We start from the raw sequence: 17,406 nt of genomic DNA, 5'->3' as shown, positions 1-17,406 counted from the left end.
AGGCCAAGAGGTTTGGCCTGTGGGGCTTAAAATTTGCAATGAGCATTGCAAGAAGAATTCCATTCCTTCTGCTGATTGGAGGGAGAAGAAGAAGAAATGAGGGTGGAGGAGGAAGCTCAAGGGAATGTGATGTCACCCTGATGTGGACATATCATGTCTGCCATTACCCATGGACCTGTGTCTATAGTGGAGACACGTCTCCTTTGGCATTCTGAAGAAAACATTATGGTTAGTAAGCAGCGATTCCTCCAGCACAGAGACACAGCACTGGCAAGGTCAGCATATCCCTGAACTTCTATCCTTCTGGTTCATTCCAAAATCCCAGAGGGGGGTCATCAATCAACCTGCAGTTCATCAAAGATATCGAAAGGAGGAGTGATGTATTGTTGCCAGGGTCTGCAGGTTTTTGCTCCTCTCCATGGACTAACAGCAAGAGGATTTTAATTTGGATGGCAGTATTTCAGAAAATTCAGGGCATCATGTAACCCTGCAGACTGAGTGTATACACTTGGTAATTTCCCCCTCACACCCCAAGTGCTCAGTTTCCAACCAACTCTAGTCTGCTGAAATTAATACCAACAGCTAGGCCACTGCTTGTCTCCAAACGCCTCCTGGCTCCAAGGTCACCTGCATTGGTCTTAAACACCAACATCTGCCGTCCATTCTCTTCCAAGTCCACTTGCTGGGTGGAATCATCCCAGATTTGCACGAAGTGTGGTAGTGGGCGGGCAAAATAACATTTTACCCGCTGGCCGCGATTCTGGGTATTCATGCCGTTTCATCCTGAATCTGCCACATTACTTACACGTTCCCTGGAAACACGCCATCTCTATGGTGGGCAGGCTCTCATTCACCCGCCACATCATCATCTCGCCACTTCATCATGCCGGGCACCATATTCAAAGTTCAGCCGCGTTCAGGCATCTCAGTGCTTCCAGCCCAGGACTACTTCAGGGAAGATGTCCACAAAAGGCATAAAGACTGCAGCCCCCAGGTTTAATGACGCGTCACTGGAATGCCATTGGATGCCGTGGAGGTCTGCCGCGATGTCCTCTACCCCCGCTCTGGCCACACGACGGGCACTGGCGTCGCCAGTTCAATGGTGGCAGCAGTGGTCAGTGCCAATGCTGCACAGAAGAGGTGGGCCATCCAATGCACAGGATGAATGATCTCATCTGTGTCACCAGGGTATGGCAACTACCTCATCACTCTAAACTCACACACTCAGAAGCCCATCACACATTCACTGGCACCTCACTCACTGCCAGCTCAAGGGACATCACCACTCACACACACCCTCACATCTCCATCTGGCCTCATCTCCTCTGGAGACTGCCTCCTCAGTCCTCATCATCCTGATGCCACTTGTACAGAACAACTGGGATACCCTCCTTCCCCAGTACAGCCCTCACCCTGCAGCCTCTTCCCTTGCCTGAGGTCACTTCTCCCCCTTCCCCAGGCAAGCCCTAGCCCTGCAGCCATTGAAAAGCCACCCACATGTAGCTGGTCTGGTAGGCAGAGACCTGCAGTGAGCCCCCACTAAAAGCGATATGGTGCTGTCTGTGAAGCCTGGTGCTGATGACCACGAGTGCTGCCTGAAGCAAGGTAGGCAAACAAACCTTGAAGTCCTGAGCAATGTGCAGCTTGCCAGGTGCATGTTGCTTGTGTGCTGTTGTGAAACCTGTCAGTGTGTTTCCTGCTGACATGGAAGGACGATCCAGCTGGGGGGTAGGCGGGGGGCGGGGGGATGGATGAGTCCGGCGGGCTGGCCTTATAATGATATGCTGATGTAGTACAATGAGGTTCCTGATGTCCAATGGCGGGAAACGTGGCTTGCCATTGGTGGGTGGAGCAGGCAATCGCAAACTGGTTTCATGATTTGGCCTGCTCGCCATATTGTCCACTCACGCCACCAAACACACCCGGTGCCAGTGGGCATGGAAAACCCTGGCCGCTGTTTCACATTCAGCACCACTGAAACATCGAGTCAAGTGGTGAATAAGAGTAGCTTAAAATTAAATGAATATTATTGTCTCATTAAAAAAAAGCCCTTGACATGCTTTCCTTTTCATTCTCTGTTCATTTAAAAATGTGCGATTGAATTGTGAATATATCTTTATAGCAGAGACAGATGACACCATGATGAACTCTCTCCATCTGTCCCACAAACTGACTTTAATTCTTGTGGGACAGAGATATCTTCACAAATGTCTGCACTTCAAAGGAATATAACAATGTTGGACCGCTGTTGCTAATGAAAATATACTGCCAAACAGACCGGCTTAGAACAATGGAAATACACTTTTATTGCCAAAATACTTTAGCTCTGGCTTTTAAAGTAAGCAGAATTGTAATTATTTTTAAAAATCAGACAATCAGAAAACCTGTTGTTTTTGGCTCGATGCTGATTTTGAAAATGTCACTATTGCGAATATTTAAACATGGCAACAATTAGACAAACATCACAAATACCATCAACTAACATCAGTCAGGCTGCCACCATGAAATACACTCACACTATTGGATCAGCATAGCTCTGTTCATGTTGCACATTATAGGGATAATAAGCTGCCTCACTCACCAGCTGCCTGGTGGTGACTCCATGTGCAAATTTACTTGCTTGCCATTGGCTCCCTTGCTGTCGCCCAATTAGCAAAAATCAATACAAAAGCAAATTACTGTGAGTGCTGGAAATCTGAAATAAAAGCAGACGATGCTGGAAATGCTCAGCAGATCAGGCAGCATCTGTGGAGAGGAAAACAGAGTTAACGTGTCAGGTCTGTGACTTTTCAATAGCAAAAATGAAAGTTAGAATGATACAGCACAGGCCATTCAGCCCATCATGCCTGTGCTGGCTCTTTGAAAGAGCTATCCAATTAGTCCCACTTCCCCTGCTCTATCTCCATAGCCCTGCAAATTTCACCTCTGCAAGCATTTATTCAATTTCTTTTGAAAGTTACTATTGAAACTGCTTCCACTGCCCTTTCAGGCAGCATGTTCCAGTCACAACAACTTACTGTGTAAATAGATGTGGCTTTATCTTCTCTCTGGTTTTTTTGTAATTATCTTCAGTATGTATCCATTGGTAGCACAGCCCCCTGTCACTGGAAACAATTTATCTTTAATTATTGTATCAAAACCACTCACCATTTAAACAACTGTTGTGAAAATGCCCAGCATTTACTTGTACAATACTAACTATGCACTAAAACTAGTTACCAAAGATTTGGAACAGGCACAATGGACTCAGTGACCTCCTTTTTAATCATTCTGCAATTCCATGTGATGGCTAACCTGTGTACTTAATGAAAGAATACAAAATCTTATGCACATGATGACATATGTTTTCAGGAAACTTCATCTTGTCATTTTTTGATAATATACTAATATGCCCTCCTTCAGCTCACCTTGGAGGCCTGCATCATATACAATGAGTAGGAGAGACTAGGACCCAAGGGTACAGCCTCGGAGTAAAGAGAAGACCTTTTAGAACAGAGATGAGGAGAAACTTCTTTAGCCAGAGAGTGGTGAATCTATGGAATTCATTGCCACAGAAGGCTGTGGAGGCCAGGTCATTGAGTGTATTTAAGACCTAGATAGATAGGTCCTTGCTTGGTAAGGGGATCAAAGGTTACGGGGAGAAGGCGGGAAAATGGGGTTGAGAAACTTATCAGCCCTGATTGAATGGCGGAGCAGACTCGATGGGCCAAATGGCCTAATTTCTGCTCCTATGTCTTATGGTCTTATACAATGCAATGTTTCTGTCCTCCACCTCATGCGTGCTCTCCCAGCTGCTGATGTACACAGCTAGTTCTCGAGGTTGTGCTGATATCAGGTTAGTTGCATCTGGAGTAACTGCAGTAGTTTTAGAAATATGACTGTCCAGTGGTGGAAGAGGCACCTTTAGTTATTCAGTAAGGACCATACATGACCTGGCAATCTGAGAGCTGAGAGTAACCTCATTTCCGCAAGCATACTGAAATTGGTTTATACCAGAAGAATCTCTCTTTGTTTTGTATGTATTGGTGGGGAGAGACCAAAGAACATGTGTGGGGACTTGGAAAGCTTGACAAGCAGAAAGGTGGGGGATCATGATTGTTTTATTGTTCCATTTTCCATCTGGTAACTTGGATAGAAAACCAGTAGCAGGAGAACGGGGACTCAGGGTCAGGTCCCTGGCCATATCGGCGGGGGTGATCAGGGAAGAGGAAGAGGGAGGCCAGTGATAGGAGGACAGGGTTGGGTAGGGAGGAGGGGAAGGCTGAAAGCTTCTTTGCAGAGGTCAGGGTTTTGGCTAGCGGGGGTGGAGAGCTAGTCCATAGCACTAATGTTCCCCTTGGTCCGTAGGGAGTGCTGAATAAAAACCTTTAACCACATGGAATTGGAAACTCCCCCCATCCCTTTCTTTAGAAACCCCCCACAGCAGCGGTGACTTTTAATCAGGCTCCCAGTTATACTGTGGGAGTCTGATTTAAATGTGTTAATGATGCACCTCGTCTCTCCACAGTAGGACATTCAGACACCCCAATATCCACCTCCGTGAAAGTGGATACATTTCCCGTATTTAAGTTTCCCTCACATCTCGTCAACCCTCTTCTCCCAGCAGAGCAAGATTTACTGTCAAGGTCCATATAGCTGCTGGCAATTGTCACAATCAACAGCTTTGTTTGGTTCTCTTAAAGGTGCTGCTACTTAGTTATCCAATCATTATACCAGGTACTTACATGAAAAGTAAAAGTATCGCCTTCTCTATCTGTTTCTGAGGAAATAGCTTTCATATAAAACAGCAAGATCGGGCTAAGATTCAAAAAGCATCCTTCATGTGCCAGCAGTAGTGTGTAATGATTTGAATAGTGTCTATTCACTATGACTTTCTACTCTTTTGGGATTGCTCTCGGGTCACACATGTGCTTACATTTGCTTAGTCTGCAAAAGACTACAGCTAAATGGGCTTGTATCTTTTTCATGATTAAATACAACTTCAATGTGTTTTAGTTTTGACTCGCCAATTCATGTGTTGCACATAAAATTAGATACTGCCATGACATCGTGTATGACCTTTGGTTTGAGCATTGACTTTCACAGTTTCAGGTCATAGCTGTCTTTTCCATTCGCTTGTCTTTTCCACTTCACTCTCCTATATTTTTGAACTTGTATGCACACCTTTCCTGTGCCCTTTCACTGTTTGTTTTTTTCTTTTAATCCCTTTACTTGTCCTTACCGAGATGATCTGTGTCTGTCATTTACCAACTCTTCAAACCTTCCAACCTTCATAAAAGAGATCTAATTGCAGCCCAGTAAAATCCACCTTGGACAGGAAGAGCTCTGATTCTTGACTCCTACCTGCAGCTGTTCTCCAACTCCTTGTGTAAAAGGGTTTACTTAAAATCTAGTTCTCACAAAATGTATCCTTACCTTTTCTGACTCTATAGGATTGGCTGTGTATTTCCAGCATTTGTTTCTAGTTGTATAGAGCCTTGTTCTCTGACAGTGTGGAGGCCCAGTCTATGTCCTATCTGTAAATTTTGGAATATATTGGAAGTGAGTATGGAAATTACAGAGGTACTGCCAATATTCTTTCAATGTTCCCTAGATTCGGCAGAGGGGTGCTGGAGGACTGGAAAATTGCAAACATTACGCCCTTGTTCAGAAAAGGTTGTAAAGATTTGCCTGGCAATTACAGACCAGTCAGTTTAACTTCAGTGGTGGGGAAACTTCTAGAAACAATTTCTTGGGATAGAATTAATAGTCAGATGGAAAAATGTGGATTGATTCGGAAGAGTCAGCATGGATTTGTCAAAGGAAAATCGTGTCTAACTAACTTGGAGTTTTTTGAAGCAGTAACAGATGGTTGATGTGGTCAAGGTCATTGATGTGGTGTATATGGACTTCCAAACGGCATTTGATACTGTGCCAGACAACAGACTTATAGTCATGGAATAAAAGGGACAGTAGCAACGTGGATACAAAATTGACTCAGGGATAGGAAACAGAGAGTAATGGAAATGGGTATTTTTCGGGCTGGAAGAAGGTTTGTAATGGAGTTCCCCAGGGGTTGGTATTGGGACCCTTGCTCTTCCTGATATATATAAATGATCTAGATCTTGGTATGCAGGGACAATTTCAAGTTTGCGGATGACAAAAAACTTGGGAGAATTGTAAACTGCGAGGAGGACAGTGTAGCACGTCAGAAGGACATTGACACATTGGTGGAGTGGGCAGATAGGTGGCAGATGAAGTTCAATGCAGAGAAGTGTGAGGTGATGCACTTTTGGTACAAAGAACATGGAGAGACAGTGTAACATAAAGAATACTATTCTAAAGGGTGTGCAGGAGCAGAGAGACCTGGGTATATATGTACATAAGTCATTAAAGGTGGCAAGACAGGTATCTAAAGCATACAGTATTCCAGGCTTCATTAATAGGGGTTTAGAGTACAAGAGCAGGGAGGTTTTGATGAACTTATATAAGACACTGATTACTCATCAACTGGAGTATTGTATACAGTTCTGGGCGTCACACTATAGGAAGGATGTGAACACATTGGAGAGGGTGTAGAAGAGGTTTATGAGAATGGTTCCAGGGATCAGACACTTCAGTTATGAGGAAAGATTGGAGAGGTTGGGACTATTTTCCTTGGAGAGGAGAAGGCTAAGAGCAGACTTGGTAGAAGTTCTCAAAATCATGAGGGGTCTGGATAAAGTAGATGGGGAGAAATTGTTCCCACTCGTAAACAGATCGAGAACAACAGGGCAGTTTTAAAGTGTTTTGCAAATGAAGCAAATACAAAGTGAGCAGAAACCTTTGTCACACAGCGAGTGGTTAGGATTTGGAATGCGCTGCCTGGAAGTGTGGTGGAGGCAGGTTCAATTGAGGCATTCAAGAGGGCAGTGGATAATTATTTAAATAGAAACAATGTACAGGGTTACGGGGAAAAGGCAGGAGATTGGTACTAAGTTAAAATGCTCAGAGAGCTGGTGCAGACTCGATGGGCCGAATGGCCCCTTTCTACACTGTAACAATCCTGTGATTCTTCAATCCTAACTACCTTTTCAGTTGAATTCGGTGCACCTTGGTATGAAACAAAGGAACCTGTTCAAGCTCTGCACTTCTGGTGAATCACTTGGGAGCTTTGGGAAGCCTATGGTTGCCCTAGGTTCATTCCATGACAATGCCTGGGCCAATCAGAGACAACTTGTCAACCAATTAGCATCCTTTTCTCCTGTAGTATAAATTGTTGTGAGGATTTGAAATTTTAAGTTCATGTTTTATAATGACATAAAGGCACAAATCAGTCATAAGAGATTGGGAAAACACGTTGTGGGTTCATTTATTTAGGGCAGAGTATTTATTTAGCAGTAGAGCAGTGTGTGTGTGTTCTGCTCACAGGCAAAAGTGAAACTAAGAAGGTATGACATGACACACTTCCCTTCTAGTGGTGTCATGCTGCTATCCCTTGATGATGTATTATAACCGTGTTTGTCCTGATGAGTGTGACATGAAATGCTTCAGCAACATGCCCCTCTTTGCAGAAAGATTCAGGTTTTGTATTACCAAGTGACTGTGAAAGAAAAAGACTTCAGGGTGTCCCAAAGTGCTACCCACTGAGCCACAGCTGATACACTGGCAATTTTGTCTCCCACTTGCCTCGTTTTTAAATCTGGTTTTGCTTTGGATGGCTGAAATGAGTTGGAAGCTCACTCACTCTGGCAGGAATGAGGGCACTGGGTTAAACACAGCCAGCCAACTCCCCATTAGAAACAGGCAGGCAGTGACAGGAAGCCAGGCAATGCTGAGTAAAGCATATTCTGATACAACAGGGTTAAGAGTTGTGCGGTATGAAGATTGGGAGGAGGTGGGGTGGGTCACTGTTTGTGAAATGGGAGATGTATGGGAAACCTGGGGCAAATTTTCCTTGTGTGGCCTAAAGGGGCACCCCCAATCCACCTGGCTCCACAGGTCAACAAGAAGCTCATCATTAACCAGCTGCTGATTTGAGCTGGGTTAGAGTGACAGGAAAGCATCAGGGCTGAGTTAAAATTATAGTCGGGTCTGAATGAAACACGTTTCCTACATTACACAGTGGCTACACTCCAAAAGCACTTCATTGATTGTGAAGCACTTTGGGACATCCTGTGGTTGTGGAAGGTGCTATAGAAATGTAAGTCAGTTTTCTTTCTGTGCAAACAGGGATCTCACTACATTTGGACAACTGTCTACTCAGGTTAAAATCGTGGATCCTGGTGGCTTTCCAGTGACTACGTAACATGGGCAGTTTTCAATGCTCACCTATAGTCAGGCAGGGAGGTTTAAAATTGCCTCTTGAACTCGATGAAGAATTGATTTTGTCCAAATTTAAGCAATGAAGGATGTTTCTTCCACTGGAATTATGGTACTATGAATGCACACGATTGGGCTGAAGAACTTAGTGCCAAGATTGTTAATGATGATAATTTATTCATGTTCTCATGTTTTAATAGTTTCGGAATTGTGGAATGATGTACAGGATCCCAAGTTGATTTTTAAATTAAAATCCCAGTAACCTTCCAATTATAATATGTTCTTTCCTTGTAGTCTTACCTAACTGCTTAAGATAGTAAATTTTACTGTTAAAAAAGATGCACCAGCTTTTATATTCAAAAACATGCTACAAGGGTTAAAAATCCATATCGAATGCTCGGGCTTTTGTGCATCATTTTAAGGATTTTATTTGTTACTGATAATGGGTTACAGTTTTTATTCAGAACAATGCAGCTAATGTTAATGCCCAGAGTGGAGGCAGACGTGTGATCTAGGACCTTACATCTGCTGCTGCCTACTTCTGAGTCCATGATGATGTACTTCACAGTAACATGAACACAAAGTAGGAAAGCAAGTGATTGATTTATGCCTTTGAAATAGTAACCTTGGAATATTTCTTTAATGGTTTCTGTAACTTCCCTCTCTGCCTCTCTTTCACCTTTCTCCTTACGGCTTGTTTTTCAGGAATGGGGTCAAGAGAGCCAGTGATATAAAACAGAAGTTAAAACCGGGACTGTTGCATCAAGATGCCTAGAATGCAGGTGGAGGAATTCATGTTTTCCATTTCTCTCTAAGCTGTTTAAGCCTTGTCAATTAAATCAGAACTGCACAGATGTTGTTAATAATTAAAGCTACTCTCAGCTTTTGCATTCCTTAAGCTTGTTACTTATTTAATCTTTGCTATTAAAACAGAAGATTTGTCAAAGTTTTGTCTTCTCTGCATTACTTTACCAAGCAGATCAGCCATGATCTTATTGAATAGCGGAGCAGGCTCGAGGGGCTGAATGGCCTACTCATGCTCCTATTTCGTATGATCCTAAAGGTTACTGAACAATTCTCCAGGCTTGAGGAGCAAGAGAAACTTCAATGGGTATTACACTATATGACAAATATGTTACAATATAAGACAAATATATTATGATGTATTATGATATATGACTAATATATTACAGTATATGACAAACTACTTCAAATCTCCAGTTCTATACTATACCTGTCCCCACTGAAGTGGTTTAACAGGTGTGGCTGCTGTTGCATGCCAAGAACTACTTGGAGCCACAGGTGAGAGCTGGGGGAAGGTAAGGACCAGTACAGGACGAGACACTCCAAAGAGTGCGGCAAGCCCACCTGTGAGAGGTGCTACTCCTCCCTTAAACCCCATTACTTTCAATGGGACAAGTAGAAAAGTGATTTCCTGTTACCCAATCACTCAAATAATTCACTGACAAGATAAGATTCTAAAAACCTAAAATCTGTTACATAACATGAAATAGCATGTGGTCAAAAAATCTTATCTGTGTGGTGGGTGGAGATTCAATTGTAACTTTCAGAAAGGAATAGGATAAATGATTGAAAAGGAAACAGTTTGCAGGGCTATGGGGAAAGCGGGATTAATTGGACAGCTCTTTCAAAGATCCAGCGCAGACATGATGGGCTGACTGGTCTCCTTCTGCACTGTGTCATTGCATGATTCAATGATGCTATGAATCCACCTGACGTTCTGTCCATTAATTTATTGCCTAACCAGCAAAGTTGAAAATTACTCCCATTTGTTCACGTTGCTGGGTTTTGCTTGGAGCTAATTCTGTAGCTCACAACCAGCAGGGTTACCGTAACTCATATCACCTTCGTTTTCACTGCATTTGCACTATTAACTCTTGAGTTGTCATAAATCACCTGCAGCATAGCTGATGCCCCTTGCCACAAATATTTTAACCCCCTTCATGTGTGATGGACTAGTTGACTCACCCAGACAAGGTCTTGTAGTGGGGGCTGCTATATCCATCAACAGCCGTTCCCATGTAATCCATTTTCCTTTCTTTTTTCTTTCATATGATGTGGGCATCACTGGCAAGGCCAGCATTTGTTGCCCATCCGTTATTGCCCTTGAACTGAGTGATTTCCAGGCCTTTTCAGAGGGCATTTAAGATTCTGTTGTGGGTCTGGAGTCACATGTAGGCCAGACCAGGTAAGGATGGCAGATTTCTTTCCCTGAAGGACAATGGTGAACCAGATGAGATTTGATGACAATCGATGATAGTTTCATGGTCAACAGATTTATTAATTGAGTTTAAATTCCACCAGCTGTCAAGGTGGAATTTGAACCTGTGTCCCCAGAGCATTAGCCTGGGCCTGGATTACTAGTCCAGTGACATTACCCCTTTACTGCCATTCCCCATTTGCATATGTCAGTGACTGATTTACGTTTTATGTCAACCTTCCATACCCACCATCAAAGGTAGTGAGGAGGGCAAGCAAGGGATTTTGGATATTTAGTAGGATGGTGGGGGAAATGTACATAAATTCAGAGCTGTTTAGATTCGATTGGATATTCTCTCCTATCTGTTTAGTGTAAGATTCAGTAAACCACATCTGATATTTAAGTGGCTACATTACTGTAATATTAATGTTCACTTCAGCATCATACATACTGAACCTGCTAGCCTAGGCAAGACACAACTTTGTTTGGACTGGCTAACAGTTTCACGGTTAATATTTGCAAACTTGTTTTCTCTTTTTAATTCAACTCCTCTGAAGGGTTAAACTCACACTCCAGCATAACCTCAAAAGGCCTGAACTATCACATCTGTGAGTCATCCTTTAGGAGCGACTACTTAAAATAACTGCTGTTCAGTTCCATTCTGGCACTGAGTACATTAAAGCTTCAGATATATTCAGGGTCTTTATAAGGCTTTGTAACAGAGCTAATGTCTGCATCAGCAGATGTGTGGGCTTTGAGGAAGTTTTTACTGTACTCTAAGAAACAAAAACAGGACAAAATGACAATACAAAGTGGCTGAACTTAATTTGCAAATAAACCTTGTGAGAGCTGAGAGCAAAACAGTATGGAAACGTATGTATGTTGTTGCTTTAAACCTTAAGCTATAATCCCTAATGATGGATTTTTCACTTGACAGTCATTAAATTAAATCAAGCCAGCTCTTGTGAAACTCACTAATGTCCTACTGTGTTTACATTTTTAATGTACTGCATTACTTTGGCAAACAGTGTGTGCTGGCAGCTTATATTAAATTGTGCAGTGCAATATTTCAAATTAGGCAGCTCCAACAAAACTTAAAGATCGTATTTAAATACATAAACAGTGGCAAATCATCTGTTTGTTAGTTCCCCTCTAAGTTATATTTATTTAAAAAAGTCAGAGGGTTGACATACACTGGGGTTTTCAGCTTGTTTCCCATTTCTTCACTTAGAAAGAACACAAGATAATTAATGGGTACCATTTCTCATTGTATTGGCAAGCACAGAAACAGGCCATTCACCCCTATGTGTCTGTCCTGGTGTTTATGCATCCCATGGGCCTCCTCCCACCCCTCTTCACTTTTGATTTTTCTCGAATTCCTTGAGAAAACAGGATTTTCAAAATATAAAGATTGGCAGCTGTCCTTACTGCTTTGCTTATCACACTTATAGTGCTCACAGTCAGAGATTCATATTCAGAGTTTACCATTGCTGTGTGTTCCTGTTGTCTTTTCGTTCCCAAAAGTTGGTAATAATCACTTTAAGCTTGGAAAGATCAGAACTCTTCACCTTTAACTTGCCATGCTGCCTTATACAAATAGAAGGACTGGTTTTAACTGGTTCTGTTACACATCACATCAGTGTCCAGTGCAGCTGTGAAATGTGACCCCCTGGAACACTTACACATAACAATTAGTTCTCAGCTCTTTGCAGATATTTATAGAGCAACCATGTAATATTTTTCATGTGTTATTTTCCCTGGTAGTTTACAGCTATAGTACTGGATCAATAACTCAGAGATCACAAGATAATTACAGATGAAGAAGGACATTCAGCCAATTTTTTTCATCCATCCTGACGGATCCTATCATTTCCCAATTGCCACTGTACCATCCACGATGATTCTGGGGATTTTTTGCTTCCTCTATCCCTGGCAAGTGGAGACAAGAATCTTGTTGTAAGGATTTGACTCAGGGTTAGTGGCCCTGACTCTGAGTCAGGGCCGCATTCCAGTCATCACTGAGTGAGTGGAGATTTGAATGCCAGGTCTGTATACTGGATTAAAATTCGGCAAGGCTACCTGAGTTCAATGGATGTTGGTGGTTCTTGTGCTGGCTTTTTGAAAGAGCGGTCCAATTAGTCTCACTGCCTCTGCTCTTTGCCCATAGTCCTGCACATTTCTTCTTTTCAAGTATTTATCCAATTCCCTTTGAAAGTTACTATTGAACCTCCTTCCACTGCCCTTTCAGGCAGCGCAGTCCTGATCACAACAACCCACTCCGCAAAATAATCACTTGCTGCTCTGCATTGTGTGGACTCGCTTCACCTGCAGTCTAACATGATTCTATAATGCTCTTTCAGTTTCCTTTTTACTTCAACACTGTTCATGGAATATTCATATTATCTGTTTTTCCTTCCTATATCCAGCAGATTAAACTTTGCTGCATTAAGTTTAATGTGCTGTAGTTCTGCCCACTTGGATGTTTTGTTCGGCTCATTGTGGAATCTCTGAGCTGCCTCCTCTGATCCCACTGTCACCTCTTGGTTGGAAGAACATCAGCAAACTTTGGATTGAGCTTCTAAAGCCAGGTCACTGATGTAAATCAGAAACGCTTATGCTTCCAACGTGGGGGTGGGGGTGGGGGTAAGGGTGGCAATAGGGGTGAGTGATGAGTCCCACTCAATACTGCCCTCATGTCTGTCATTACAGCAGAATACACACCAGGGATAGAGCATAGCTTAGTGGGGAAGTGCCCACAGCATTGAGTTTAACTTCGCTTCAGGCAGGGAGCCATTTGGAGTGGCAGCAACACCATTTCCTCTGACTGATCAATAGCTCCCTTGGGCTGTTGCTTCCTCAAACCTGAGTTTAAATGTCAGTACGGCAATTGGCAAAGTGAATCTGATAATTTTACAAAAGGAAAATGTAACCAAGAAAGTAGCCGGACATTTGGTCAAACGCTCAGTGAACAGAAGCCACCTGACCCGATTGTGACCGTACTCCCATTTCATGTGGTAGAAGCTTAATGCCTTGTGAGGAGGTCAAACAAGCCACTCCACTGTAAAAACAATCACTTGGAGACGAGCAGTAACTACAAAGGTGCCCACACCCTGGGAACAAATTTTTGAAAAATTCGTGGCTTCCATTTGGCAATTTGCAATGCATTCCTACACCTCAGGATTCAAAGCTGCTCACTTTGAGTGGTCTGCTAATTCACATATTCCTCCAATGCTAAATCCCCATGTTATATTACTTGCTTTGCCTAATGCAAAAAACAACTTCAAAGACCAGATTCTGGCTTGTTTGCATTGGGGAACCACTTTAGGGCATTAGCTTTGTGGCATTGATTCTGTGCTGGGGCGATGAAGGAATGTTTCATTTACATTACAGTGAGGATCCTGGAACAGCCAACGCGACATGAAGACAGCTGTGCATGTGCAAGTTGTGCTTGTACAGTGGTGTCTCAGCCATGGAGTAATAACTGGGAAGGCTCATACACATCGAGAGAGGCAGAGTGCTTTCACTAGCTGGTTTGCATGCTACAACATCCTTGTTCTTTGAGTGAGTGTTTGAAGCATCACCTTGAATTGCATGTGATCCCTATGAAGAAACGCCTCTCTGAAGCTTTCGCTGCAGAAATTTGTTTACGCCTGAAAATGGCGGGGTGGGGCTGCTGGGGTCAAGGTGTGCATTGCAGGTGTCTCTTTGTGTGGGCACAGACACCAAATCAAATTAGTGTTGGCACCTCATTATAATGGGAGAGACCTGCAGCCAACTCTACCCTCACTACTTAGTGACAGCGTGCCTGTATTTGTGGGGTGAGATTGTGGGAAGAAATTTGGTGTCCGAGGTGCTTTTTAAAGGCAGTCTTCAGCTTTTCAAGGGCAGGTGTCAGTCAAGAAATAAGGCTCCTGAAGGGTTTTGGCCCTCAGGTTATTTAATGCCACTATGGACACCTGGTCTAGGCAGTGGGCAGGAGGAAAGAGATCCTCTCCTTCATGCCTCCACGGGACAGGAAACCCTCCAGGTAACACCTTCACTGCTAAGGAGTAGAGATCAATGAGGAGACCAATGAGAGAAGCTCAGCTTCAAGGTTGCGGCTGCATTGCAGAAAGAAGTTCAATGGTCTGATCATAGTTATCAAGGTAATACTCCTACGTCTGGCCTCAACTATTCTCTCCTCCCATCTGCAGAACCTAAAACCCCATTATTCACAACACTCCCCACCCCCATTTTCCAATGCAGTCTTACCGTCACTACACTACATTCAATATCCTTCTCCTCCGACGCACACACACTGAACCACCGACTCTCTCCACTATTGCAACATTCACCTCCCTACACCTCACATCCTGCATGGGGGTTTGCATGCACTGAATTACTGTTCATATGTCTAGGAATTAAGGCAGGGGAATAGAACATCTCAGGTATCAGCTCACTGGAGTTGACTTCAACGGGAATAACAAGACAGAGAGATGTGAAACATCTGTTGATTCGCTGTCACCTAGTTTACATTATCATACAAAGTCAAATGGTCTGTCAGTAAAAGTGAACACAAAGCTATGGGATTGGCATAAAAACCCAACTGGTTCATGAATGTTCTTTGGAAACTGAAATCTGCCATTCTCACTTGGCCTAGGCCGATATATGTGACTCCAGGCTCACAGCAAAAAGGTTGACGCTTCACTGCCTGCTGACATACCCCAGCAAAACATTCGTTTGCAGCCGGGCCACTAAGGTTGGACAATAAATGCTGCCTTTTCAATGACAAATTCTGAGAATGAGTGAAAAAAATTAAAAATCCACATATCTGAAGGACGATTAAATGCACTGGAGCAATCAGCTCTTACAAATTCAACATTTATGAATGAAGAGAACTTATCAGTTCATTGGAGAAGAAGTGGATGACTTAAATCCCTCCTTCAGACTGTACCACTGGTCAGTATTCATTGTTAAGAAGGGAAAATATTGAGCAAGTACAATGAATGGATTTTACAATATTGAAGGGTGTGAATGTTAACCCTCATTCTATGTAGCAGTTTCATTTTTAAAAGCTGTCTTGCTGGTGAAACTTATCCACTCTACAGACTGTCAGCAGCAAATAAAATATTCTTTTTGACATTTACCAGACCATTCTTGGAGAGATGGGTGAAGGTGGGATCAAATATACTTGTCTTAGGGACCTCTGTATAGCTATGATAATAAACAACAGTAACTTGCATTTAGAGAGTGCTTTAAAGACAATAAAACATCCCAAAGTGCTTCACAACAGTGTTATTAAACAAAATTTGATGCCAAGCCATAAAAAGAGATATTAGGACAGCTGACTAAAAGTCTGGTCAAAGAAGTAAGTTATAAGGAGGATCTTAAAGGAGAGGTTTAGAGAGGGTGTTCCAGAGCTTAGGGGCCCAGGCAATTGAAAGCAGGCCCGCCAATGGTGGGGTGGTTAAAATCCGGGAAGTACAAGAGTCTAGAGTTGGAGGAATGCTGAAATCTAATTTCTCAGAGGCCTGTAGGGCTGGAGGAGCTTACAGAAGTAGGGAGAGGGTGAGGCCATGGAGTGATTTGAAAACAAGCACATTGAGCATTGCTCAAATGCTGAATACAATTCAGCAGCACTGCTTTTCTTTGCTTCTCTTTTTCCATATTCCTGAGTTTGGATCACCCTTAAAGCCAACATCAAATGAATGTTAACATGTTTCACACAAGTAGACGATGGATGACAGCTGTTATCAAAATTCAATTATCGAGATAAACATGCACACATGGATACATAGAGATGATTGGGGCAATGCCGAGTGAATCCCTGTGGACCCCACCAGAAATTAGGACAAACTATATTAATCACAGTAATGTCAGCCTTCAGCTTCATAGAAATCTGTAGCTTTCAGTCCCTAGGATTCCCCTAATATTACAGTGCACTCGAACATTCTCTGTGTGGGAACTGTGGCTGATCTGGAACAAAACAAAACATTAAATGGGTATTTATATGTGTTGTGAAATAAAACATGCTGCCTGTCATCTCTTAATAGCCTTACTTGGCAAGGTACAAGCTTGCAGCAACTTTCAAAGCATTTCTCCAGTGTCAGAATAACAGTACAGCATATAAGCCAAACCCTAATCATGCAGAAAATGCAGAATTCAGATCAACACACGGATTAATTTATAATGTGGTCTCTTGAGAAGTGTGAGGCAAAAACTTGCCAAAAGCAGAGAGCAGTTATTATAACATTGCACTGAACAGAGCAGCCTAGACCTCTACAGTTTGATTCATTTTAGGAGCTGAAAATTATGCTTTGAATTCGAGACTGACGTACTAAAAAAATATGATGTCATATCATTGAGCATGCCTCAGCAAACAACCTTTGATGTTTATATTGGCAAAAAAATATTCTCCAACTAAGGGTGCATGGCAAAGCTTTACTCAATGTTACATTAGATGTTGGAATGCTGTGTTTATTCAATTGAGCAAAAAATAACAGCTAAATTGGCCATACTGTGAAAATGTACAGCAGTATAGAATTTATACTTTGCAAATAAAGTTTGCTGAGGCATTAATCTTCTGCACTGTAAAAGTAATACCAAAAATGGTCACACGAAGTGAAGTGAAGGGTGACAATGTTTGGGGAATAATTACTGTGCTCCGTCTGTGCTTATTCTGGATGTTTGCTGGCTGTTTCTCCTCAGCTGGGAGATCTCCTTAGCTCTCCTTTCAGTTTCAGTACCACATTGTTAAGTTAAATTCCTTCAACCTCCAACTGGGTTCATGAACTAATGGAGCATCAAATTAGGGCTTTCACGCATACTCAATTACAGAACTTAAATATCTGAGAGACTTGTACAGCATCTTTCTGCCAACCAGATGCCTCAAATCAAGTCTTTTTGAATTGTCGTCACTGTTGTAA

The sequence above is a fragment of the Carcharodon carcharias genome, chromosome 2 (genome assembly GCF_017639515.1).
Source record: "Carcharodon carcharias isolate sCarCar2 chromosome 2, sCarCar2.pri, whole genome shotgun sequence".
Classification (NCBI taxonomy): domain Eukaryota; kingdom Metazoa; phylum Chordata; class Chondrichthyes; order Lamniformes; family Lamnidae; genus Carcharodon; species Carcharodon carcharias.
The sequence above is the reverse complement of the archived record's forward strand: the minus strand, read 5'-3'. Positions refer to the sequence as shown.